The sequence below is a fragment of the Falco punctatus genome (assembly GCF_963210335.1).
Source record: "Falco punctatus genome assembly, chromosome: 7".
NCBI lineage: Eukaryota > Metazoa > Chordata > Aves > Falconiformes > Falconidae > Falco > Falco punctatus.
The window spans coordinates 64,699,243-64,726,452 of NC_137587.1; the positions used below are offsets into that span (position 1 = coordinate 64,699,243).

The 27,210-nt window shown below is 45.4% G+C and overlaps 1 long non-coding RNA gene across 1 annotated transcript; it reads right to left on the reverse strand.

The window, feature by feature from the left end:
• Positions 1-2,627: 2,627 nt before the first annotated feature.
• Positions 2,628-27,210, reverse strand: LOC308067460. The gene is made up of 2 exons (XR_013929625.1): positions 22,676-27,210; positions 2,628-22,636 (listed from the first exon to the last, which is right to left on the reverse strand). It is a non-coding gene; the product is annotated as an uncharacterized lncRNA (long non-coding RNA).

Below are 27,210 nucleotides of genomic sequence, written 5' to 3' on the forward strand. Positions count from 1 at the left end.
AAGAGAGTTCTGTGTTTTATAATTAATATTCCACACCTAAACGTTTCTGATCCCTCCCGTTTACAGTCCTCCCACCCCATCACCTTCTTCTCCTCTACAATTTCAATTTTAGATCAATTCATGTCCTCCGAGACAGTGTGCATAAGTGATACAATCTTGGCTACATGTATATTCATGCCTAATATTGTATCATTCATCGTATATGCCTACTTGAAATATATTGCATGTTGTCCTCGAACTTAATGTAAAGAGATTATTTTTGCTACAAATAATCTCATGCCATTATTGTTTTGTCGAAAACATTAAATCGTTCTGAGAACATTTGTTTAAAGTCTAAAAAAGAAGTCGGAAAAACGGAAGGAAATAGAAAATTAAAAAGTGTCCTAAGAGCCGAGGAACAGCCAAAGACGGATTAAAGCAACGGGAATTGTGTTAAAACATATATTCACTATATTCTATTTATAACTCTTTTGGAAAGGTCAGACGCAATAGGAAGTGTTTTATCATCTCAGCTATTTCAAATTAATTGCTATTGATTTGTTGACCTGGAGGAAGAGTAGTTAACGCAGCTCAGGTCTAATTATTGTGGTTGCTAAAAGAAGCGGTGCCTGGTAACTTTCCGAAATAAACGAGCTGGATTTGGAAATAGGAACTTGCCGGGATGCTCTTTCCTAATTAGCTCCGAGGCGAGCGTTTGGGGACCTCGGATCACGGGAAAGTTTCCTCTTCTGCATTTTACTCCTAGGTATTCTGCAAGCCAAATCCTAAGAAATAGCAAAAATTCCCCCATATTTCACAACCTGCATGGCTTTTTATTTGAGATTATCTATCTATCTATCTATCTATCTATCTATCTATCTATCCATCTATCCATCTCTCTCTCTATATATATATATCTATATATTTTTTAATTTTATTTTCAGTTAACCTCTCTGGCGCCGAGTGCACTTCCTCAGGTAAAGATAGGGCAGGGAAGCAGAGAAAATGTGCTTTTGATAATTGACCTTATATATATCTATATATACCTTTATGAAAGAAAAAAATATTAACAAGGAAGATGAACATTTTTTTCCCCTTGGAAGGGATGCAAAAGGATTCAGACTCCACTGAGTAACTGGAGTTTCAAAATTTCTCTCGAAATAAAAAATAACTGCCCTGCCACGCTGGGAAGCAGAAAATAACCTCTGCAAAATGCCTGAAATGATGAGATTTGCATTGCTGAAGTTATGATAAGAAAACCTGTATTTAAACCCGCCAAAGTTTCCCGTCCCACCCCGTGTCGTCCCCCCCCCCCCCCCCCCGGATCTGACAGTGGTCACTCTGCTAAATGACGTCTCAATAATAGAAATAACATCCATTTTTTCCCCCCTTGCCATCTGAAGCTATCAGTTAATTAAGAAATACACCCCCCATTTTGCGCGGACCCACCTTTTCTAAATGATGGGTGAGAATTTTATGAAGAAAATTATCGAAGAACTTGAGGGTGTGAAGAAAAAAAACTTTGGAGAGCTGTGTTTGCGGTGTATTTTTTCTCTGCTGGGAATATTTCTGGGCTGTGTCACAAAAATGAACCTACGCGGTAGTGGAAGCAATTTCCTGAAGAAAATAAACAAGGCTAAAGAATTTTAAATAAAGTAATTTGAACATGCAGTGATGGGTCAGTTTAAAGGATGATCAAAAACATCTTCTGGGGGGCGATTTATTATTTTTTTTTCCCCTCCGGAAAAGATAAACTAGAATTAGGAGGATTCGGGGTATTGTACTTTTCTACCTGTGTCTGGATGGTGATGCGTTTGCGGTCCATGTTTTCGGGTGCAACTTTAGAAATAGAGAAATAAAGACAGGAAAATCTGAGAAAGACTTAGAAAGACGCAAGATTAAAGGTATTCGACGGACGGTGGGGGGAAACAGAAATAAGTGTAAGAGAATTTATAAGAACTACTTCCCTCCTTGGGGGAAATAACACAATTATTTTTGCACATGTATATCAGAAATTTCAGCTGCTGCCGAATTTCCCGCTTTGAGATGAAAAAACTGTATTCGGGGGAAAAAAGTAGAAAAAAATTGATGCAAGTCCTGACCATGCCTTTGTCATCGAGCTGCCCTGGAAACCAGCACGTTTGTGCTCGTATCGCGCTGATATTTTTTAATCTCTGAAAAGGTCCCGTCCCGCTGCGGGGAGTTCGTACCTGCTCGGGGGGCAGGGAGGGGAGGAGAAGCAGCAAACGAACTTGGCAGGACGGAATCGTTACCATCCTGGCAAGGACGCGGGGTAGGAGTTTAAGCCTCCAACTTTTACTTGGGGAGAGTCAAAAAATTAAATAGTAAAGAGCTGTCCTGCGAGAAGGGCGGTGGGCGCTGGGCTGAAGTGGTGATCTCCCCTCCTGCGGATTTTCGCTGAGGCTGAGGGAGGGGAGGTCGGGAATTTGTATTCCTTTCACCCTAGAGATGGACAAGATTGTCCTGACAACTGCAAAACGTGGGGGCTCAGACCTTTGTTCTGGGGCTGGCGAGTGCAATTTGGAGGTGGCGACTTACAATTTCTTCCTTTTTAAAGCAAAGCGGGACCGTCCGTGGCTGGAGAATTTTTGCTCAATAAAGTTTTCACAGATCGAGGGTGGGATTGGTTTTTTTTTCTTTTCTTTTTTTTTTTTTTTTACTTGTTTTGTTTTGAAGCGTGGCCAACAGCTTGCTAACAAACGTGGAAATTAATGGAAACGCTTCTGGTGACTCCAGCCCGCTTGGCGAGGGCGTCCCTAACCCGGGGCAGGAGCAGGCGAAGGGGCCCGATCCTGTCTCCCTTTCTCAGGGAAATCCACCTAGCTTTAATCCCAGTCTCTCTCTATTTCTTTTGGGGGGTGGGGGGTATGTGTATGTTATTTTTAATTCCCCAAATCGGGACCCCCCCTACCCCCCCACCTACAGCACCCAACCTCCCCCTCTCGCTGCCCACGACCACGCAGGACGAGCTCAGTTTCAGCAGCGGGATCAGCTCCTAGCTGGCTCTGGATGTGCCTCCCCGGGCCCGATCCTGCCCCCCGGCAGGGCACCCCCTCCCGTCCCACCCCGCCGCGCTGCGGGGCCCTCGGACGGGATCAGCCGGGTGCGGGCTGGGGGGGCACCGCGCTCCCCCGGCGAGGGGAAACAGCACCCACCGGGCTGAAAACACCCCCGCCGGTACATAGCACCCTTTCGTATACCCCCCAGTAGATGAAATCGTCCTTAAATCTTCTCAGTCACAACTGGAGACGGCAGCTCATATTACCATTAATTGAAATGAGAGCCGCGCTTGACAGATGGGGAATTTCACTCGGTTTTTTTACACGGGTGGTTCGGGGCTTCTCTGACCATGTATTTTTTTATCAGACCAGCGCTCTACGCACACCTTGCGGCCCTGCCCAGAAACACTCTCTACCTTCTTGCACGCCCAGCACCGGGCTGGAAGCGGGCGCTTAGCCGCAGCCGTATGGCCTGTGATGTCTCTATTGCTCGGTGCACGCCTGCCGTGGAAGCGGGGTTTGCTGGAAGGACCGTGTACGCGAGCCTCAGTGCGTGGCGCATCCACCCCCGGGCGCGGGTGGGTGCGCTCCCCGCACACCCCCACGGGGGATGAGCACCCACGCGTGGGCACCCGAGTGTGCCCTGGGGTGTCTGCGGAGGGCTCGGTGCCTCCGCTGGGCTGGGGGGTCGGGGCTGTGGCGGGCGGCTGTCTGAGGGGGACCGCCAGAATTATTCCCAGGCACCAAATACTGCTGTGGAGATTTCACATGATCTTCCTAATTCCACGTTTTATATTTTATGATTTCTTGCCAGCATCTCAGTGTGTTTCTGTTTAGATATACTAAGCTCCTTGAAATTAATTAACCTGTGGTCAGCAACAAAAAAAGTAATACTGGTTAAGCTATATTCCTTTACAACGTTTGGTCACAGTTAGTTACAGAATTTTCCAGCTGTGAAGATGATGTACACTATTTACTGTAATTGAATTGCTGTTATAACACCTTTCAAGAGGAAAAGTGATACATGACAAAAGTTGAGCCGACGCAGAGCCCCCCTTCCCGCCCCGCCGCTTATCTGGAAGGAAAACTTCGCTGCAGAGAGCCCCCACGCGTGTCTGCCCCGGGGGTGGGCGAGGACCCAGCCCCCGCGCAGGGGCACGGCAACCCCTCCGCACCCGCGCTGCACACCCGCAGCAAGCGGCTCTTGGGTTCCGCCGCGTCCCGCGCAAACTCCGCGCATCCCGCCGGGAATTCCTGGCTGAAACGGGTGGGACCCCCGGCGCTGCCCGGTCCCACGGCGGCTGCGGAGGGGCGGGGGGGCTGCTCCTGCATCGCTCCAAGCGCCGGGAACAGCCGTTCTCCTGTTCGGGGAGGCAATTGGATTTATTTCCTTCCAACTCGTAATAGATTCTCTAGAGCATCAGAGAGATTAGTTTATAAAGTAAATTCAAAGCAGGCTGTTCATTAGATCCCATTATTATGAAAAGGGGACGATCAGTTGGAAAATATCTATCTAATTTGGAGGAAAAAAAACACACATTTTAAATAATTTCTGTAACTTTTACTACCTTTGGCGTTTTTGGCAAGAGAACAAATAAAAACCCGGAGGAGTTAGAAGTGCTTTTTCCCCCTCTCCTTTCCCTCCCCGCCCCCCCCCCTCCCTTTCTCAGTGCCACATAACAGCCTTTCCTCCTTCAACTTCAAAGAGGACTGAAAGGACAAACATTCTGATACAGCTAATAATACACGGAGAGAAAGAATTTGCATTCCTTAGCAAATATAAGTGCTCATTAATAGAATCATGTATTTGGCTAAGAACATCTTGCCAGCACCGCTGGGAGATAGAGAGTGTTCGTGTGGGGAGGGCTTGAGGAAGAGTTTTGATTGACGGTGTAGGAGCCGCATCTTCCCCCTTTCCCCCAGCCATATATATTAGGTCAACGATTAGTATAAAAAAAAGAAAAAAAGAAGTGAAGTAATAATCATAAAGGAACAGATGGGGACAGAGTGCCCTGCGACTTCTGAAAGGCACAGCAAGGACTCGCTGCCTATAAATTCATCAAGATAATACTAATTGCACTCTTAGGCCGTGTCGCAGCTCCCAGCCGGCCGCCCTGCCAGGGGGTCTCGCATCCGCGCCCGCCGCCCTCCCACCCCCGCTCGCCCCTCGAGGGTCCCCGCTTGCACCCCCGCTCCCCTCCGCCGCTGAGCCCGGGGGTTTACAGGGCAAGCGCTCGTCCTGGGGACGGGGCTCCGGCCGCGCAGGGCCGCGCAGGGCAGGGCAGGGCATGCTCGGCGGGGCCGGCGGGCGCCGCCCGCTCCCTGCAGCCCCCCGCCCGCTGCCCCGCCGGGCTCCAGCGGGCCGCTGCCCGCTACTCTGTGCGTACCCCCTATAGGTGCCCGGCTATAGGCGCGGCTCGAGCTGTCCATACAGCCCCCGCAAGGACGCGTTCACAGGGCACGGGTGCTCGCCGCTAGGCTGGGGTGCAGTGCACCATCACAGCATCTCTCTGGGACTTGTCACCAGGAGCTCTCTCCACCTGGTACTTTCTTAGGCTCTTAAATGAGACGATTCCACCTAACAGGGGTGGTGGGAAATGCTAAACAGAATTAAAGTCTCTTTCTGATTGAAACTTTGTTAATTTGGCTCAGCTGAAGACAATTCCAGCAATTATCCAAAGCTTATTTTACCCTCCTGAGAACTCTGATTTTGTTCTCATTTACTGTGATGTAAATCTGGATATACTCTTCCCTTGCAGAAGTCTTCTTCAAAAGGGAATAAATCAGCTTGATGTGGACCCCAGGAAAGTTTACTGACACAGGTAGGCAAATCTTTCCTGTTTTCACCACAATAAATTACATAAAAAAGATAAAATATTAGAGAAATTAAAAGGCAGCTTTGTCTTTTAAGGTGATTAGCTGTGATTCCCTCCTGCTCTCTTGACTTATGCCTATAGTTGCTGCTTGACATCTTGCTCCAAAGAAAGAATATAAAAATATCCAGGCAGTGTAGACTGAGTACGTGTGTCTGCGAGGTGACTTGCAGAGAGCAGACGGCGGATCAGAACTGCAGCTAGACATAGGGATTATAATTTGATCCCTGAGTTTCTAGCATCTAGTTTTAAAAGTACCGTAATAAACAGCATTTTAAAGGTGAACAATATATCTTGAACTGTTATGTTGAAGGACCTGGTGAGTTTATCATCACTTCAGTCTGTAACAGCAGGTTTGGATAGCTTTCTAGAAGCTAACCCTTAACTCAGCCACAGGGTTGAGAGCCTAGTGTAAACACTGGTCTAGGATACGGCCCACCACTGAGAGTTTTACTACATCAAACTTTGTCGCTAACAGTTCCTTTCTGGCTTTCAGTCTTTCAGGCTTATTTAAGAAGTTACAATTGCTTGGAAGTTTCTTACGTGAGTGTATTTGTATTATTCAAACACAGCTGAATGTAATTTGCCTGTGATTTTAGTGGGACCATATTTCATCGGAGATGCACAGAAACACCAGAGGAATAGCGCTAGGAAAGCATCACATGTGGTTCTATGGGATGGTTTGTGTATGGCAAGAGCAGAAACATGCGTCGGCTTCAAAGAAGTCCTGTATTTTATTAGCATAATGTGTAGAAATTGTCAGTCAGGGGCTTGCTGTTGGTTTAGGCTCAGCAGTCATTGGTCTAATAACCTTCTGACTGAGTTTGGGATTAAAAAGTCAAAAGTTTTTCGTTCATTCAGCAAGCAGGACCCTCTGTCTGAGCACGCTGATGTCTGCGTTGACTCTTTGTTCTGCCCCAGTGGTCCCCGGCCCGCGCTGGCCCTGGGAGCCCTGGGATAACAATATCAAGCAAGGAATGCCCTGGCGTCTTTTTTTTTTTTTTTTTTTTTTTTTTTTTTTTTCTCCCCTGTCCCCATCCTTTTTAATTCCTGTGGCTGTGAGCAGCCTCGGAGGGTCCATAAGGTTAACAAATTGGGAATTTCAAACCCCTTTGTTTCAGCCTCCCCTGAAACATGCCTGTTGGCTTTGCTACGGGGCCGTGCAGGAATCCTTCCTGACCGACGGCCCCAAGTCCCTGAGCTCACAGGGTCCTGAGCTCCGGTGCCAGCCTCAGCAGGGGGCTGCGCCAGGGTGAGGAGCGTGGATCTTCTGGGATGAAATAAAATGTTTCAGATACAATGAATTGGACATCTGTTTCATCAGAGAAAAAAAAGAAAAAAATTCATCAGCTCTAATGAGAGATGCTAAGATATTTTAGTATGTTGATAGACTGCCTCCTGCTCCTCACAGCTGGAACAAACACGCTACCTAATCTGTTGGCCCCTAGGAATGATTTTTTTCTCCCCGGATAATACCTTTTCTTCACATCAGAGCACTGGAGTATCAGTAGCATGCACTCAATGCTTTTCCATGCGCTCTTCAGCGGTTTTGGGTCATTGCCAGCCTTCAATTTACCTGCAAGCTCCCTTATCTCTAGGCTGTGGATCCATTCTGTGCTGGATTTCTTAAATACGATGATGTTCTCCTGTGCAAGCTATTGTTTTTTAAGTCAGTAGCAATACCAGTGCTAAAAGTCTGTTTTGTTTCTCTGTTAACATGCTTGGGAGATCTGTTTTTATCCTGAGCTTGTCCTGTAGGGTTCACCTCCAAATGCTTCCCTACCCTTTAAGTGTGCTGGGCCAGGCATGCAGGACTTGTTCTTTCTCACACTGAGAACATCTCAGCGTCACCCATCATCTGCAGCAGTCTTGCTCAGTGCTGGGTGACACTCCTGTGTGCTGGTTGCTTTATCAAGAGCCGTTAACCTTTCATTCATGTGGTTTTTATTAGCAGCTGTGTGTGGCCTCTGAATGGTTTTAGGGTATGTTCCTGGACCTGATCACATTCTCCCCTTTGGTTATAAGTTGGGTTTGTGCACAGATTCAGTTCTTGCAAGCTGAACTCTTCAGTTCTTTGTGCAAACTTATTTTTCCTGTAAATACAATATTGTTTCTGGATTTTTCTGGGAAAGAATTCCTATTTACTCCATTCTTGGGTACTATGTTTTTTTCTAGGTGCAGCTCTCTCTTGCCTTTATTTGTACTTTCCTCCTTACAAGACGTGTCAGGAGGCTGAGCTCCACCCAACCCATCCTACATACCACAGCCTGAAATGTGCCATGAAAGATGGTTCTGCTTCTAACACGAAACATGTGCTTTTCATTTGAAAAGCAGTGACCAGAGATGGTGTGAGTATAGTTGGGACTTTAGCCAGGCACTTGCAGACCAACTTCATAGCATTGCCTACGAGAAGTCCATTGCCTCAGAGTAGATAACTGCCTTTTCCTGGACAATCCCTTACAGCTGCCCCAGCAGTGGCCTGTTTCCAAAGTGCTGTCACCCATGTTTATTCAATACTTGTCATAGTACAGTCTCTTCTGGAAGCAGGACCCTGTCTGAAGCTACTGATAACAGCTTGTTGTGCTGTTGACATGGTTGCGGATCCCATGACTCCCCATATTTCTTTTTTTCAGATGTAGCATTCCAGGTCTCTTTTTTTTTTTTTTAAGCCTTCCTTTCATTAAATTGTGCTGATGCCACAGAAAATTGTCAGCTGTCCATTCTTTCCCTAGACAGGGAATATATCTTTATGTATATATATGTATATATGTATGTATAATCACAGCAAGGGGAGGAAAGGGTCAGGTGTTGCTATGGAAAGAGACTATTAATCTGTGACAGAACTGGTACTAGGGGAGGTGAGAGCCTTCCCCTGCACAAAATAAGCCTTTAAAAGGATGCTCACGGAGAGCCCAGCCTTTCTCCAGGAGATGCCTGCACCAAGTTCGGTAATTTGGTAATTTGTTCCTCTTATTCCTTGCCTTTGATGATGGCTCTTCAACCAGATTTTCACTGATCTAAATGTAGCCCAGTCTCAACTACTCTGGATTAAATTAGAAAGAAGATTGGTATGAGGTACCAACTTGAATGCTTTACAAAGAGCGTGACAGCTAGGTCCCAAAGATTGTTGTAAGTTTCTCAAAAATCTTGTGATGGTTTTTGCCAGCCAAGCATCTACTTATATGCATAAAAAATCTTTCACTTTTAATAGATGTATCCAAAAGGAAAAAAGGGGAAGTTGAAAGCGACGGGGGAGATTATCCCTTTTCTCATTTGTGTTAAAATCATGCCTCTTGCAGACCCCAGCTGCATGTCATTCTCTGGTCCATCATGGTCACGGGTTTCATCAGGGACTATCACATTAACCAGCCTGTAGCAAATGAAACTAGCTCTGCTCTTATTAACTCCATCACTGACCAGCACAAGGGAGGGGAGGGGAATCCTCTGGTGCCTTTGCAGAACTGGTTTCTCTTTACTCCATGTGTGCCTGTCCAGATACACGCAAATGGCTTCAGCTTCCTGAGGCTCCCGGTGAGGATGGGATTGAAGCAGCCGCGCCTGACCCACCAACTGGTCTTTACCTGTACACCCCATAAAACACAGAAGATTATGTTATTAACTGTGGCATCTTGACTGCATTTAAAATTAAAAGGGTAAAAGGTAGACTTGCAGCTGAATTTCTCACCTATAAAACTTAGGTTGTGCTCTGGGTGTTTTTACATCATCATCATAATTATCTCTCTGGGTGTATTTTTTAGCAGCCTGTCTGATGGCTTCATCCTGGTCTGGCTTAGTGATGGAGCTAGAAGTAAAGAGTTAAATTAATTTCTTCCCATAAGGCAGGATTTTTCAATCCATTTCAGTGTTCTAGCCTCTGCCATTTTTCTTGCTGACCGCAGACCTGCCAGTTGGTGTTACCTCTCCCGGTCACTTGGAGGTTGCCTCATGGACCACAAGGTCTCTCCTGGCCAAAGGCTGAAAACTACTGCTTGGAGGAATGTGAATGAGCAGAACAAGCCTCTTGCAGGGTCATTGGCCTGGCACAATACTCACACACACCAAGTAATGTGCCACAAGCAACATTTTATTTTTGCTCTGCCTGCCAGTCTCAATTTCAACTTTTTAAAAATTTTCTTTTGCTACAGGAAACATCAGAGGACTGTGGATTGGGGACCACTGTCCTATATAGAATAAGAAGAGTTGGCTTAGATATTAAAGTATTAACATTTCCTTGGGCCTCCCTTATCTCTAGCATGTTTACATTTTCTTTGGAAGTAGTTTGATTAATTCTGATATTTTTGTTTTGCTCTGGACCCTTAAATCCTGGTAAGAAATCAGCATGTCTGGCTTTTAAACCTTTGCAATTGGAACAAGTCACCTTCTTGCAGGCACATGTGTCTGTGTGCATACACACAGAGACATGTGTCAATATACAGAGAAACAGAAAGAGGGGTTTATGTGCTTCTCAGGAGATCAAACCTGGGAAAAGGAGGGTGACTTTTTCCTCTACAGCATTTAGAAATATCCCATGACCCCTCTCTGCATTTTGCAGAGCAGATTTAGCTGCAGATCCAGCACTCCAAGCAGGGCTGCGGCCCCAGCCACTGCGTTAGTGTCATTTCTCCTTCCTGCCTACTTCAGCAATTATGTTTTCAGCCAAGAGCAGTGAACACAGAGAGGCAAACAGTAGAAAACTTGCAAATATTTGAAGGGTTTTTACTGATCAGGGTTCAGAGCTCCAGTTAGTTATTATTTCATAGTGTAGAAGAAATACAGGCTTTGTCTTCTGTAAGTGACAGACAGGGTAACCATCAGAGCAGCTCCGGTGAGCTTCCCGATATCAAGACAGCTAAAGTTCTGTTCAGAAGCTGGTTGGCAAAGCAAACTGAGCTGCCCATCAGCCGGTGCATGGTACTGGCAACACAGAATGATGAGAGCAAAAAATAAAAACAATGGAGTGGCCTATTCTAAACTTTGGGATAAGGGTCAAGATGCCTGATGTGATTATAGGTGGTCACTGGAGACAGGATGACTGGTGAGAAGGGGAGGGAGGTGGTTAGCAAGAGCTTGTGGTGTGCCTGGGGCAGACAAAAGAAGAGTCGGGAAGCAACAGTTGTATTTTCCAGAGCAAAGAGATTAATTAGCGAGAAGGGCTGGTTTTGTGGCACAGAGCAGGTTTTCTTCACAAATGGGCATGAATAGTACCATGAGAGAGATGGGGCTCTATTTCCTCTCTTGGGAATCCATGGATTGTTTGCTAGTGAGGGAAGAGGGATGCAATCTCCTTAGTCCTACTAGTAAACCTATCCCCAATAAAAGCAGATCTTAGTAAATAGGGAAGGCTGGGGTTTTTTTTACTTGCTTGGGTGGTCCTTTTTGCATGATAACATGTGCCATATCAAATGGTGTCCACATCACTGCAAATGCTCCTTGGAGTCTGAAGTGTTTACAAGATAAATTTCAAATGGTGCAGGAAAGGGTGCATCACCATCACCTTACACAGTTGTTACATACTTTGCATCCAGTGTCCATTTTAAATTAAATGACAACATATGAGAGAGATTGCCTGATACGTTTGACCTATTTGTTATGACTTTGATAATTTTTTTAAAGATCCTACCTCGGGAAGATTTCTTAAGTGATAAGAGAGAACAACTATTGGCTACTCATGCTAAAGGAGTGCCATGAAGGGAGGACAGGGGGAATGGAGGAAGAAAGGCAGTTGTATAAGATGTGGGTAAACAGATGATCCAAGCTGGCATCACTGGGGGAAAAAGAAACTGAGATATGGTAAGAAAGAAATATATATAAAAAAGAAAGCATATGGGCATCTGGGAAGTGAGGTTAAGAAGTATGACCTTGCTGTAGGATGGAAAAACTGAGTGTAAAGGATGTCTGGAAGATAGGCACAGGATGCTGAGAAAAGTGATTTGTCACTTGGGTTTTTGGGATGGGTGACAGATGGGAGGCTGTGGTGAGGAAGGAGACACAGAAAGGAGGAGAAAGGGGCACACAGCAGACCAGGCTGGACCTCAGAAGGGTGGTGGAGGGAAGGTGACAGGCGGTGCAGGTCAGGGGGAGCCAGGGATGGCTGCCAAGCCCGCATGGTGATGGGGTGGCATTGTCAGTGACGATATTGTCAGGGATGGCAGACAACGGGAGTAGGATATGGGGGATGTGGGAGAAGAAAGTGCTTTCAGCCGCCACCGCTGACGTGGGAGGGGTAAGTTCAGTGTTGATCTCTCAGTGCAGTTCCTCAAAATCTGGGGCCATCTGGACACAGTCCTGTCCCTCATACAAGCTGTCAGCGGCATCGAGGGATTGCTCTGGCAGCCAGGACTTGCTGGCACATCCAAGAGCCTCCGTGCTCATGGCCAGGAGGGCAGATGGCACCAGATCCACTACAGTGGCTTTGCACCACCTGGTGCCCCCTCTTTGGGGGAGTCCTGCAGAGCCAGGTGAGCCTGGCTTCAGGCACTGCTGTGTCACTCAGCCGGATGGTGTAGAGCTACCCTGCCACACCACAATGAGTAGACACCTAAAGACCTTCAAGGATATGAGCCGTGGTGCAAACGTTCAGGATGTCCACATTCATTTTTGGCTGGCTGTATTATGTCAGGCGTCACCAAAACAACAGCCTGACATGGGTGACGAAGAACTCTGCTCACAAAATGTCTGCAAAGGAACAGATATTTACAGCGATCAATCTCTTCAACCTCATTTTCTCCGCACTTCCTTTGCTCAGCACAGATCTGATGCATAAATTAAAATTTGGGCTGGTGTTTTGAGTTGCTCCAGCAATGGGATGAATAGGAGTCTTTAAAAATGTTGGCCATTCCTGCTCACGCACAGCTATACATCACGGATTATTTTATTCAAGAAATGTCATTGGCTTTCAACCATCCTATTAACAATACTAGTTTGTTATAGCATATCTGATAATGAGGATCTGAACAGTAAATGCTTTGGGGTAAGAAACTGATGGTATGTGTATATTACCGATCTTAGAGCTGCGGAAAATAATGCCAATGATTGCAGGCCTTCCATGAAAAAAAAAAAAAAAAAAGGCGGTGCCAGCAAGGACAGTATAAAGTTGTGTATCAGAGGAGATGACATGGGAAGCAAACAGTGACTGTGAATTGATTAAAGTGTCAGTTTCCCCTGGCTGAGGAGCACTGGCCATTTCTCTTCTCACCTTGGGCACTACCTCCTCGCAGATGCCATCCCTGGGGGAGGGAAGAGGTTGTAGTCAGTTCATCCAACCCACAGCCCTAACAAACTCTTCTGCCAGAAGAGACCCTGAGACATTTTACCTTGAATCCCATATGTGCATGTATTTCTTCCACTGGAAAATATAAATGTTTAAAAATAAATTACATCCATTTCAGTTAAACTTTAAGACTTCTCAAATCTAGGTATGACTTTCTGGTCAAAACCTCTGAGGCAGAGATGCTCATATAAAAATAACAAATGGACCCACAGTGAAGATATTCACAGAGTGAAATAGAAAGACAAATAGAAGATTTGAACACATTTCCTCTGCATCATAAATGGGCTCCCTAAGCACTAATTTATTAGTAATTTGGTAAAGGGAAGAGAGGAGAGAAAGAAGAGAAGAAAAAAGATTCCAGTTGATAAATTTGCAACCGTTTTCGTTGTATTTTATCACATAACATGAAAATACATGTAATGGATTCATACGCAAGCAAATGATGAAATACATATAAACTCATGAATAACTGCATACCCATATTAGACTAATAGAAAGCAGAGACCAGTCTTAAAAATTTACCTTGAACTATGCTAGACTGTACAGCTATGTCACTTTACCCCAGAAGAGCATCTCATCTAGCATCTGCTGTATGATTATACACTCTGCTTTGGGACTGCACTAATGTGACAATTTAGGAAGTACACTTAAATGGATGATCTGAAGTGTACGGTACAAGTACCTGTAATGGACCATCCCAAACTCCTCTTTTAGATAGGGAGAAAAGATGAAAACCTTTGACACAGTAGCCTTGACACAGGTACTTGAACGAATGCTGTAAGTATGGTGAATGTGGTTCAGGGAAGGGACATACTAACTGCAAATATTATTAAAGCAGCTACTGATTTACAAATGCATGAACTGTAGAAGAAAGGGAGCCATGACAAAACCTGTTAATGATAAAATTGGAAAGAGAAACATTGCTTACCTAACTGGTTAAATCATGATGGAGAATAAAATCAATTTTAAAAGAAACAGCAGATTTAGAAGCACACTCAATACGTCTGCCAGCCTAAAATAGCTGGTGCCGCTAAGGAAGAGAAGTCTATAACCACAGCGAAACTGTCCGATTCTGTTCAGTCCTGTGCAGATCTGTACACTACAGCCTCTCAGCCACCTCCACTGATGCTGCAGGCAAGAGTTACCCAGCTCTACCTTTGCTCTCCCTACTGACAGAGAGGACTGAACTTAACCTCTCAGAACAGATCCATCTTAATCATAGAATCATAGTTTGGGTTGGAAAGGACCTTAAAGCTCACCTCGTTCCAACCCCCCGCCATGGGCAGGGACACCTCCCGCTGGCCCAGGCTGCTCCCAGCCCCATCCAGCCTGGCGCTGAGCACTGCCAGGGACGGGGCACCCGCAGCTGCTCTGGGCAGCCTGTGCCAGCGCATTGCCACCCTCACAGAAAAGAATTTCTTACTAATAGCTAAGGCAAATCTACTCTCTTTCAGTTTAAAACCGTTGCCCCTCATCCTATCACTACATTCCCTGACATCTTGGACATCTATATGTCCTCAAAAGACCTAGAGACAGATTTACAATCATTAACAGAATAAATTTCAGGGGTATGAAATTAATACCTACTGGGTGACTTCAGTGCTCAACATTCATTGATTTTAAAACAGCAGAAGCTTTTAAAACTTCTTTTTTTTTTTTTTTTTCTGATTAGGTCCTATAAACATAACTTCTGGGTGTCTAAGCTCTCATGAAAAATCAAAGGAAGCCTGCATGCAAAGCAGAAGTAATTTGTCTCACTTTAGTTTACTCTTGTTTGTCCCGGAAAATGAAAAGAGGCTTTTCTCAATGCACGTGTGCACTACAGTTGTGTTTGGAGTTAAACTTCTTATTGTAATGTTGGAAACCCAAACTGTGCATGCAAATCCCCTGATGGCTTAGTACCGGATTTCGGAGTATCATTGCAGAGACATCTTTGAAAATTTGGCCCCATTTTGTAGTGATAATGTGACAAATTTCTCCTGTATGGCAATTCTGGTAAGCAGTGTGCCTGGAGGTTTGGCTAGTTTGCGAGGATTAAAGTCTTGGTTTTAAAGACAGTAGCTTATTTTTCCTCCAAAACAATAATGAAAATAGAGATATCTGCTTTTAGAGAAAAACAGATCCACAAGATAGAAAATTACAGTTACCTCATCTGAGTGGTGTTTGAAAGCTCCCAACGAAGCCTGTGCTCCCCTTGTTAAGTTCCTCTGCCAGGACCTGGGCCTGATTTTTTTGATTCTTCATTGCTTTGAGCATGCAGGATTTCTAAAGAAGCTCACTTTCACCCTGTTTACTTCAGAAATTCAGCTCAGTTTCTGTCTCTTATGGATCCTGAGCATACACCTGACATGAGTCCTCATGTTGGGCTCCAGTTGAAGGACCCAGTGTCGGGTGTGATGGCTTTCTTTCCCTCATCCCAAGCCCGTGTTCTGTCACACAAAAGGGCATCCTTATGCCAGGATCAAGTCCACTAGCTCCTTCACTTGTTCAAAGGTATCCTTTTATGCCTTTTATGATAGACATTTTTCTTAAGCCCTTGCCAATTAAATTCAGTTTAATAACTCTGTCCATTTATGTGACACATTTCATCTTGGAAGACCTAATAAAAACACTAATTACTGTTCAGAGTGCTCCCAAGAGGTGAATTATCATTATCACATCTTCATTCTGTTGATAGGGAAACTGAGGCAACGTGATCTGCGTAGGACAACAGACCAGAATCCTTGCCAAACCACCCAGGTGGGTTCAGTGCTGTATGTTTTTCCATGTGGGGCAAAATCTACTTCTTCTGGGTGTAAATGGAAGAATACCTTGCTATCTCAAGTCTTTCTTCCAGAATTCAACAAAGGAAACAGCTGAGAGCATGGAGCTATCAAGTCTTGGAGCCTCTGCTTCCTCCTCATGTTTTGATTAAACTTCCTGCTGTTGCATCAACACTCTTGGCAGAAGCAAAGGTCGCTCTCAAAGGCAGCAAGGTCCTTTGGGTACAAAAGCGATACAGCCGTCACCCGGCAACATCCAGGGGCTTTTTCAGTTGGGGCTGAGTGAGTTCACCCCAGGATATATGCCCAGATGACCTTGCAATCATGACCATGCTGCTATACCAGACCTGTGCGACTGTCACCAGCACTCGGGGCATTTGAAGGATGATGCAAAGGTGAATGAAGGGAGCCAGGCCATGAAAATGATGTCTCTGCATCTTTCTGTTCTCTGCTGGGCATCTAACTTATAATGCCAGCAACGCTTTTCTCCCTTGGTCTCAAGAGGAAAGCTGTATTTGGAGTAGGGCAACATGCCTTCATTTGAGATATTTAATGCCTTCGAAGCACCACCAAAGCTCAATTAGCAAATAGAAAAAAAACCCACCAGAAGTCAAAGCAGGAGACCTATGTATGTAGTTCCAACATCAAAGGAATATTACCTGCGCTTTCATCTCCCTTTCCTCTTGTGAGTCAAAGGTAGAACACATTACTGCATATTTTAAGCATTTTCTATTTTGAAAGCTTAAATGTCAGTGTAATTCCCCCAATGGTAATTTCTGTTGTGCCGTTCCAGGCGGGTACTTCAACAGAATGTCTCCCAGTTTTCACATGATTATCTCCATCTCCTCCTTTGATAGGTTTGCTTCCAATTGCTTCAAGTATTCACTCTGGATTTGAACTGGTTCATATTCCTTGACAATTTGCTTTGAACACTGTCAGATGAGGTGTGGTACTGCCTTTTATGGGGCATTTTTGATGTCGTACTTTCCCCTGGCTCCCCCATCCTCTTCTCTCAAATGCAGGATCATCTGGTTGCACCTAGACTTACTTGCTGTTCAGAGCAATCTATAATATAACCACCTGGAAAAGAACATAACTTCTTTTTCTTTTTCTTTTTCCATGTTTCTTTCTTTAGAATGAACTTTGCATTTGAGGATTATTGACAAATCTGTTTGAAAAAGACATGTGAAGAAAAAACCTTTATGGTCCATCTTGTGGTAAAAAGCGGGTATTTCTTTGCTCATTTGAATGTCGGTGGATTATTTATGCTGGTGCAATGTTTTGAAGAGATAAAATACTCCCCACTGTGCTACATGCAAATCTCTGCAACGTAAACATAAATAGTTGTTGCACATGCATAATCAAAGACATTTTTTATAATTATTGTTGGATAGTTCAGTCCTCTAATAGCATCATCTGGTGTAAATCAGTGTAGCTCTACTGAAGCCTGCAAAGCCCCTACCGATTTGTACCAGATGGGACTCAAACTCTTCGCTCTAAGTTTAGTCCTTCTGAAAAAAAAGAAAAGAAAGGGAAAAAAAAGGCAAAAGCCTGATAGTCCTTGAAAATGAACTTCTTGTTAATTCATGGAAAGCTTGTAGAGCAAGAGTGGCAGGGACTTTTCTTGATCCATATGTATGCCTCAGTCCTTATCTAGAGAGAACATTTCTGCGATGAGGGAAGGCGTGGGTTTCTGTGCCAAGTTAGTTCTTGGCCCCTCTGCTCAGACTATTGCAAAGATTTGCCAGATAATGTCATTTATAATGTGAACTCCTTTCTGCCGAGATTTGGACTAAGACAACCAGCTCTTTAGCATAGGCCAGCATACCGCTGCCAGATGCTAAGAATTTTCAGTCGTTCACAACCTGTGCTGAATTTTTAGATACCTGAAGGTGAAGGGCTCAAAATCTGCTTTTCTGTCCCCAGAGCCATCTTGTTTCACTGTCATTCAGCATTAACTTTTCTCCAACATTGTACACAGCACAAAGAACTTTTTAAAGCTACTTTGACACCTGATTCTACCCCAGCTGAAGTCTCACCCTTCTGGTGTTCTGCAGATAAACTTTGCTTGGAGTTAGTATAAAATACAATGCTCAGCAGCATTTATTTTCACAAATTCATTTAGACTACATCATCCAAATAGCTGCTAGTGGAGACTGCCCAGGCATATTTCAATGCCATAAACATACATTTATTTCCAAATCATCAGTGTTAGTAACCGGCATACAGAGTGTTTTGTCCAACAGAAATGAAGGTAACTTAGTGTAAAAAGAGGTGGAAAATTAGAGGATTGTTCCCTTTTGAATGTTGACAGCAAAAATATCCCCTAAATACTGAATTATCGCTTACTATAAGATAATAGAATGTTCACCTAAATTTCATGGAGGTGTAAGTTTTTACGGTATTGAAGAGTACACACATATGCATGCACTATAAATGTATCCAGCTTTCAACCAACTGAAATTTTGCATTACTATGATCTGCTCTTTCAGGTTTGCCTGCCTGTGATATTTTTTTCCTGTTTTCTGCATTTTCAACAAGATCCTCCCAAAGAGTTGTTATTCTTGTATAAGCTTGATGTGGACACAAACTTTTTTGCAAGAAGTCTGAGCTACTGTTAGCAGCTACTGAAGAGCTCTAAGTCTGATGCGGGTTTAATTTGTGATGAGTGCCATGGCAGAACAGTCTAACAATATAAGTCTGTTGGACATGTCGTCTGGGCTGTCACGTTCAATTTGCACATGACCTCCTGGCCAAAAAATGGGAAAGAAGTGGTAGAATGTGGGACTGAAAGCTTATATTATTGCTTTGACAGCTTCACTCATCTAGAAGTAATGCAAAATGCAATTTATATTTATACTCTCTGACCTTCTGTACAGAGAGGGAAACTATCTAATGATGGGCCATGGTAGCAGAGAAAGAAACAGATCTCAATACAGCTGGAATTTGTCTACATTTTTTGCTTTTCAACCATTCAATTACAGTCAAAAGATAAATGAAACATGAAGAGTGCCTTGGTTAGGTAGTGACACAATTATTTTATAGTGAGTAGGTTCTGTCTTTGAGCCTTGGCAAAGGTTGCCATGCACGCCTTGTTTCACTAGATACAGATAATCTGCCTGCTCCCACTGGACAAATCCCCTCTGTTTGGAGGTGTGTCATTATGCCCATCACAGGAGGAGAAGAAAGACACCAGCAACTCAGTACCACTTTTCCCGTGCATTTGAATATTCTTGAGAGAGGCTGACACTCTAATCCTATTAACTACGATAAATCAAGTCAGGCCTAATTGTAAATGGGACATTATTCATTTTTGTGGAAAACAGGCAGATAGGAAGAACGCACCACATTCTTCTCATCCGAGGAGCAGCACGTGGGTTTGTATCTTCTCAGGGAAAAAATAATGCATAAATCAGCCTTTGATTCTGACAGAACTGCCGAAGTAAATACCGGGTAACACCTGAAGATCCTTAACAACGTGTCTCAGAGCAGGTATCATACTGCCATAGCTCAGCAGCCTTCAGAGGCCTTCACTGCAGCCACGACTGTTTACAACAGCATGATTTGGCTCAAAAATTCAGCCTCCAGCTGCATCTGTTTCTCTCTTTTCATCTAAAAGAGATGCAGCATTTGAAGGAAAAGTTATTTGCAGGAATGAGCATTAAGGGAAGACAACAGGCACATAAAACAGAAAGTACAGGTTTTATGCGTGCCAGTGTATTTTGGACAACTACATCAGCCTGAATTTGTCTCTTCATGCCATTGATCTGTTCTGCCTTAAATAGGAGCTGATCCAAAGGCCATTGGCCTCAATAGCGAGACTTTCATAAATGGTTGTAGGCTGTGAAACAAGCCTAGGGGTAGCCTGTTTTCTGTCTTAATTGTTTTATTCTGGATTGCCGCGTTTCAATGGGTGTTTTTTTACTCTTGTAGCTTGAATGATTAAAACCCCACATTATCAGAAAAAAAATTTAACTGATATCCAACTTTCTTCATGGAATTCCTTTTTTAAAAGTTATATGATGGCAATAATAAACAACTAAACCAATGGTCACTATACCGTTAATATGTCAGAAAAGAATAAAAATATACACACAAAGGCTATGGGAAGGTCATGTTTCATAAATAAATGCAATAAGATGAAACAACTAAGACAAAATAGTGCAATGATGAGAGGCTGAGTGAATATTAAAATGCAATTTATCTTTCTTTTGGTTTGTTTGCCAGTGAGAAAAAGTACTTTGTCCAAACTATTAGTTATCCTACAGGTTAAAAACTTCTTACCTCTGCACCTTTTGGAGCAGAATATAATTATATTTTTTAAATTATAAGAAACCTTGGAATCTAGTTGATTTATGTAGCTTCTTTCTCTGGTCCCTGCAGGCTGGTGGAAACTCCTGGCTTTCCAGCGTGTAATGTTACAGTACATGGGTTTAAGTGATGGGCCACACATGAGGACTGAGATCTCTGGGGTGACTCCTCGGAGGCGAGGGGCATGGCTGAGTGTGAGCATGGCTGTGTGAGGGGCACTTTGCAGTGTGAACCTCGCAGTTGGTGCACATGGTTAAATCAATACCCACCTCCCTCAGGGCTCCTCCAGCCAAAGAGCACCGAAGCTCAACCAGGGAGTGATCTAACCGGGAGGTCTGCTTCCTTTTCTTTCTTCTTTTTTTTTTTTTTCCCCCAAGTGGACAGCTAGAATAGAAAGAAGTTAAAACAACCACAACCCCTCCCCAACATACCTGTCTAGGTCCGAAAACTTGTCTAGGTCTGACTCCTGCTGGTGTCACCACAGGCTTTGCCCTTGGCAGCAGGAGGAAAGGCATGAGGCCTTTGATTTGGATGGGAGGGAGAGGAACGCCCTCGGGTAATTGCGAGGTTGCTTTTACAACCTCTTGCCCAGCAGCTGGTACAGTAAGCGGTGTCTCCTCTCGCACATTTTGCAGACCTTTTCCAGCTGAGTCATTAAATCTGGAAAAAAATGGAGCAGTTGAGCTGGTATTTTGGAGGATTGATTTGGAAGTGGGAGGAGGAAAAAATCCCCCTCCTTTGTCTGCACCCTTTTTTTTTCCACCAAGCTGCTGGAGTGAAGCAGTTAATAGTGATTTTTTTCCCCCATCATTTTTAATCCACAACCTTGCCCTGTACCTGCCCTTATAATCCCCTAGCATGTGCTGGTGACATCACATGGCCATCAGCTCCCAGCTCCATCCCTGTGACTGTCATTAACTGTTGCAAGCAAATGAAAAATGACTGGGAGACTCGGTGGCTCCCACCAGTGACCTTGGGTATTATTAGAATGACCTCGCTTTGGCTTGACCATAAAAAAAAGAAAAACCTTTCTTGATATCATCACAGGGGCTGGGGCTGAACTGAGGCTGTTTGCAGCGAGGAGCGGGAGAGGAGTCGAGGAAACCATTAAAGAAAGCAAAGTAAATGTTATGCAAAGATGCAGTGGCCATAAATACTTGATCAGAGGCGCAGCCCCGTCACAAGCCCGCAGCCTGACCCCTTGCCAGGACACGCCGGGCAGCACTGGGGTTACAAAGCACCTTGCTGGTCCTAATTTCAACCCAGCTCCTGTTTGTTATTTGTTTGCTTGATCTTTAAAAAAATAGAAAATCACATGTAGCCACTTAAAGGCTCATTGGCCTCACACACCTTATATTCTGGCGTACTTTTGCAGTCCTACACACACCTCTGTACACGGAACAGGCAACAGGCTGGGCAGGACACACACTGCTTCGTGTAGTGTAACACGGAAAACCTGTCTTTCTGTATCTGTGTACATACACCTACTCTGCGTGCAAACACACATGCACATATATATACAGTATGGTTATACATGCGCATATGTATATACATACACGTACAGCACATATTTATAAATGTTCATATTTATTGTTGTGCATTATTCTCAATGCATATGAATATGGACATAAAAAGAGCACATATTCATCACATCTGATGTTGCCTTCTATATAATGCATAATGGTATGTGTAGCACATAGCAGTTGCATTTCTTCCAGTGTACTCTAATGATATTAGTAATAGCAGTAATAGTAATAATAATAATAATAATAATAATAACAACAACAACACCACATAGCTGGGCTGGGCCAAGGAGATATGAGGATGCCCTGCTGTTTAATGCTCTCCCTGGCAGGGATCTGCGGGCTTTGCCAGGGCAGGGGCTGCCCAGGATCCCTAGCCCTAGCCCCAGTGTGATGCTGGGGGACCACGACAGGCTGCAATGCACTGCCCGGGGGGACTGGTGGGGGGACACAGCCCGGACACTGAGGTCCGGCTGCCCTCGAGGAGCCTCGCAGTGAAATGGTTAAAGCCCTGGAGGCAGACAGAAAGCGATCCTGCCGCCGCTGTCCTGCCTCGCTTCTCTGCTGTCAGCTGGAAATGGATCTGATGCCCTCTGGACTTCAACTCCTGACGAAAAGGGCATTTTATTACAGGTTATGACAAGTTGCAGAGAGACTTGGAGAACTCAGTAAGAAGAAACTGCAAGTGGAATCAAGGCGGGGTGGGGGGGATGCTCTAGATGTTTGGAAGACAGAGCGAAGATGACCGCAGGTGGTCGGTGCGAGCAGAAGCCCTGGTGCGATCGCATTCTCCGCCGGCCGCTGCGCGGAGCGGGGCGGCTGCTGCCCCGGCAGAGCCAGCGCGCCCGGGTACCAATGCCAGCTCCTCCTGGGAAACTAGGAGCGGAAAGCACCAGACCTCCTCCTCTTGGGAAACTAGGAGCAGAAAGCACCAGACGTCCTGTTTTCGCTACTAAACCGGGGCTGTCTGAATGTCTAGAGAGCTTCCCTCCCTCCTTGCGCCGCGCAGGGCAGGCTGTGCGTGAGGCAGGAGGAACCAGCTGCAGTCGGGTTCCCCTCCCAAGTCCTCCATCTCTTTCCTCTTTGGGGGCGGAAGGGCAGGGACCGCCGCCCGCGGGGGGGGGCTGACAGCCTGCCCGTGCCCGGCGGAGCGGGTGGGGAAAGGCTCTGCGCGGGGCCGCGCTCGCAGCTCCGCTCCCGCCTCTGAGTCCTTGGACCTGCCACGTCGTTAGGAGGATGCCAAGGACTTTCTGGAGTCTGTCAAGTACTCAGGGCTTCTGTCTGTAGTGGCATCCTCATAGACAAACTTCGCAGGTGTTAAAAAAAATACGCCGAATAATAATAATAATAATAATAATAATAATAATAATAAACAACCCAACAAGCTTAACAGCTGCTCAGGGACACTGTAAACCATCTGATTTTGCAGGATAAGGCTACTATCCTAATTCTCCCTGGCAGCTTTTCAAGCGCGTTTCATTGCTGATTGCCAATGGAGGAGGCTCAGTCTCTCCCTTCGAGCCCCGCTCGGCGCCTGCCGGGTGTCTCTGGGAGCGGTTTGGCACCGGGAAAATAAACTCACATCTCGGGAGCCGGGGGGGAGTGGGGGGCTAGGGGGGTGGGGGGAGGAAGAGTGCTTGTGTCTGGAAAAATAAAAAAGTTTTGAAGTGCCAGAGTTTCAGCCGGGGTAACGTTATGCCTTATGGCAGGTGAGCACCGCCCGGGGAGCCCCTCATCCTCCTCTGGACGGGAGAAACGAGACAATCGCAAAGACAATATGAGGACACGCGTGTATTTTAGGAGCCCCAGGATGACCTCTGTGCCAGCCTGCCACCCCTGTGCAAGCCGTGAGCCACACAAGCTTCCATCGGAAGAGCCAAGGGCAGAAGCACTGGGCACAAACCGCAGCGCACAGCACCTCCGCGCCTCTTTGCCCCCCCAGATGATGCTCCCGCCGGCCCCCTCTAGCCTGCCGGCCAGGTCACTGTCACTGTCTGACGCCTGGCATTTCTCTTTGGCTTATGGGTCTTATTCTGGGTTTATATTTATTTTTGAAGGTTGACCCCCCAGTAACATCAGGGGTTTCCTCCGAAGGAAAAATAAACCCCAACAAAATCCCAGAGCAATCGGCACAGCGAACCGGAGCTGCCTGGTTCTGGAAACGACGCTCGCAGAAAGGGTGAAAGTCATGAGGCTCTAACCAAAAATGTAACAAACCCCGGCCAGTATCACAAGGGCAAAGTTCCCATGGGCCTCAGGGTTTGCTCTTATCCTTACTTACACTGATAAGTCCTTTTGCTAAATCCCCCAAAGTTGCTTGCTCTTCCGTTTCATGTATAAAGTTACCGAAATCTGACAGATAAGACAGATTTACTGTTTCTGGATAAGACTTAGAGCCAGACTTAAGAGACTACACTGCAAAAGATCAGTTAAAATGTGTTGCTGCTTCAATGAAAGACTGTTGAAAAAAAGTGTTTTACTTTAAACCGTAGCATGAGGAAAATCGTAATATAGTAAGAGGACGAAAAAGGCAGCTCCCAGAAGAATAAAGGCATTCTCCGCTCTGCTGTCACTCGCGTTTTCACCTGTGCCTGAGCCTTCGAGAGCAGGCGGAGTGGCTCAGGGAGCCGCTTCTCGTCTCCTTTTCTTCTATTTTATTTCAAAACGCAGCCGACACCTTCACAGGTATATGACATTATTCCGCACCCACGCTAGAAGATAGGTTTAGGGGGAATGTGGTGGAAGTGTGCATTAAGGATAGGGCAAGCCAGTGAAAAACTGGAAAATCCTGGAAGTTTTTCTAAAAGCGGTATGAAAAGACAAATTAGCGGGGACTCCTGGGATTATAATGTATCAATTATATACTCTTTTTGGGGACCTGTGTCACGTAAGGAAGGCTGACAGATTTCGAAAGAGCCAACTGTTTGCATCTTTCACTTCAGCGACAAATTTTTGCTGGCGTTTGCAGCGGCTGGTGTTTGACTGCACTGGTGCTTTGGAGGAAGGCAGCCCAGCCCTGGCTTCCTCACCCCACCGATAACCCCAGCTCCCCTCTGGTTAGCCGCAACTGTTTGGATTGGAGCTAGCGAGCCCCGAAACTCTTACAAACACGAACAGAGAAATATTCCATGCGAAAGGATATTATAACTCAGGAAGACACATCACCTTGCATTGGGTAAAAAAAAAAAAAAAAAAAAGTATGGGCTTTCGCTCAGGTGTATTTGTAAGTTGTCTTTTTTTTTTTTTTTTATGGTGGTAAAAGAAGGAAAGGACGATTAAAATCTTTAAAGGTAAAACAGGAGAGGAGAATGAGCGATCCTAGGATGAGGAAAGCCAGGCAGGAGTGCGTCTGATGGAGAACAAGGGTTTCTTTGAGAAGTCGCTGGAAGATGGGCGAGCAGATGGCAACCCGGGAGCCAGACAGCAGGATTTGCCCCTCTTCTAGAGGAAGAGAGGGCATCGCCCTTCCCTGGGTCCCCCCAGCCCTCGGATAATAAACTCAAGTGTCTGCCTACCTCAGCCCTGCCCATCTTCTTTAGCCAACTTGACAAAGTGGAAGAAATATGACATGTGAATTATTAAAGAGGAGGCAGTTGACTCCTAACCTCTGTTGCTTTTTCTCAGAACCCATTACCTGAGAATTTATCTTGCAGGAATTACAGTGTCTGAAAGCTTCGGGAGGAGCAGCGAGCAGGGAGGGAGGCGTTTGAATAAGAGTTTTGAAGAACTAGCGCTGAAAAGCACCAGGTTTCACCTTAGCATTTGCACCACTCAAGAGGTGGATAACGTGTTAGAGAAAACAAGCCATTCCTCTTTAGAAGTGGATCAGTTCGCCACAGGGAGCCGGGGAATAAAATCCGGACTGAATTTAAAACGACTATCACCACTTAAATACCTTTAAAAAGTAGGAAGGGGTAAATGGAGAGCTTTTCCGCGATTAAAGTTTGTTCTTTAGCCCCGTTCTTAAAGTTACTGAGGACACTTTATAAATAACCTCCCTGCCCGGCGTGAAGCAGGGCTCAGCAGTGGGTCGTGCTCAGCCCCTCGACACCCAGAGACAAGATTTATCTCTGCCAGGGATGCGGAGCCCGAAGTCCTGGCGGGGGAAAGGGCACAAACTCTCCGTACAGGCTTCAAAGTTTAGAGGCTCCTCCATCACCTTCCCTACAAAAGTTTCACAGGGACTGTGTAACTGCCCGGCAACTCTCAGGCCAAGCAATGCGGTGGCTGATTTTTTCCAGGAACTTGTAGCAGAGGGGCACATTGAATGGCACAGATATTTCGTTTTTTAATTTTTTTTAGAAAGGGGAAAAGCCCACTCTGGGAGAGAGGGGTGTGCTCTTTCCGGTCCTTTGGGCATAGATTTGTATCTTCCGCTGCCAAGCTGAAGGTAATAATTGAATCTCTCCCAAATCTTGGTGATAGAGCAGTCAGAAATGACTCCATCTGACAGCAGAGCCATGAGGCAAGTGATGGATACTATTGTCCAAGCCTGACCCTCCATTAACACCACCTATCAGCATCTGTATTCTGTCACCAATTCCCATGCCGGAGCCAAGAGGGGTGACTCTAATATTCTGAGCACATTGAAGGCTTCCATGCTGAGTTCAACCCTGCATCAACTAAATGGGTGGAGAGGATGACCTAAACCTTGCTCTCTCTATCTCCACTCGCCTTATTACCCCTCTCCAATCCCATTGTTTTGCAGGTGCCTGCAATTTGCTCCTTATCTCCTCACTGTTTATGAGGGCTCCTTTTTATTAATACAAAGGGAGAAATGTTATTAATATTAATTAACAAAATAAAAAATGAAGCAGTTTTGGGAATCCACCAAATGAATAATCTCATCCCCTAATTGGAGATGAAGTTGGGGGGGGGGGGAAGGAGGTGTAAGAGAAACAGATGACCTACTGGGTGACAGGCACAGGTTGGAAGGGTGACATTTTATTGTAAGCCTCCTTATGAAAGGAAGAAAAGGAAAGGACCAGTCAATTTAATGCAGGGACCAAGAGTGCAAGAGTGTTGCTAAGAGACAGAGATGCTGCTAAAGTTCTGTGAGAAGCTGTACCCTGACCTTATGCAAATGGAGGCTTCCAACTCTTTGTGGAAAGGCTGCAAATTCCACCCACTGTGTCACCAATACCTGGCATCGAGCCTTTTATTCAAATGTTCTCTAAAAACACACACGCAGAAGATGTGACAAAGCATGACACATTTAGGGCTGGAAGGGGGGGACGCAGAGGGGGGAGCGGGGAGAGGGAAAGGACGGATCTCATGGTGGAAATGTCACCCATCCATACCTCCTAGAGCCTGTCATCTTTCCCAAGCTGAGAGACGAACCTATGGATTCCTGAATTACCTTAATCCAGATCTATTAATTCCTTGTGCGTGGGGGAAGCTTTGGGAAAAGAGAGGAGCCACCACGATATGCTCGCTAACAGATACATCTATACCCACATCTGCCAGCACCTA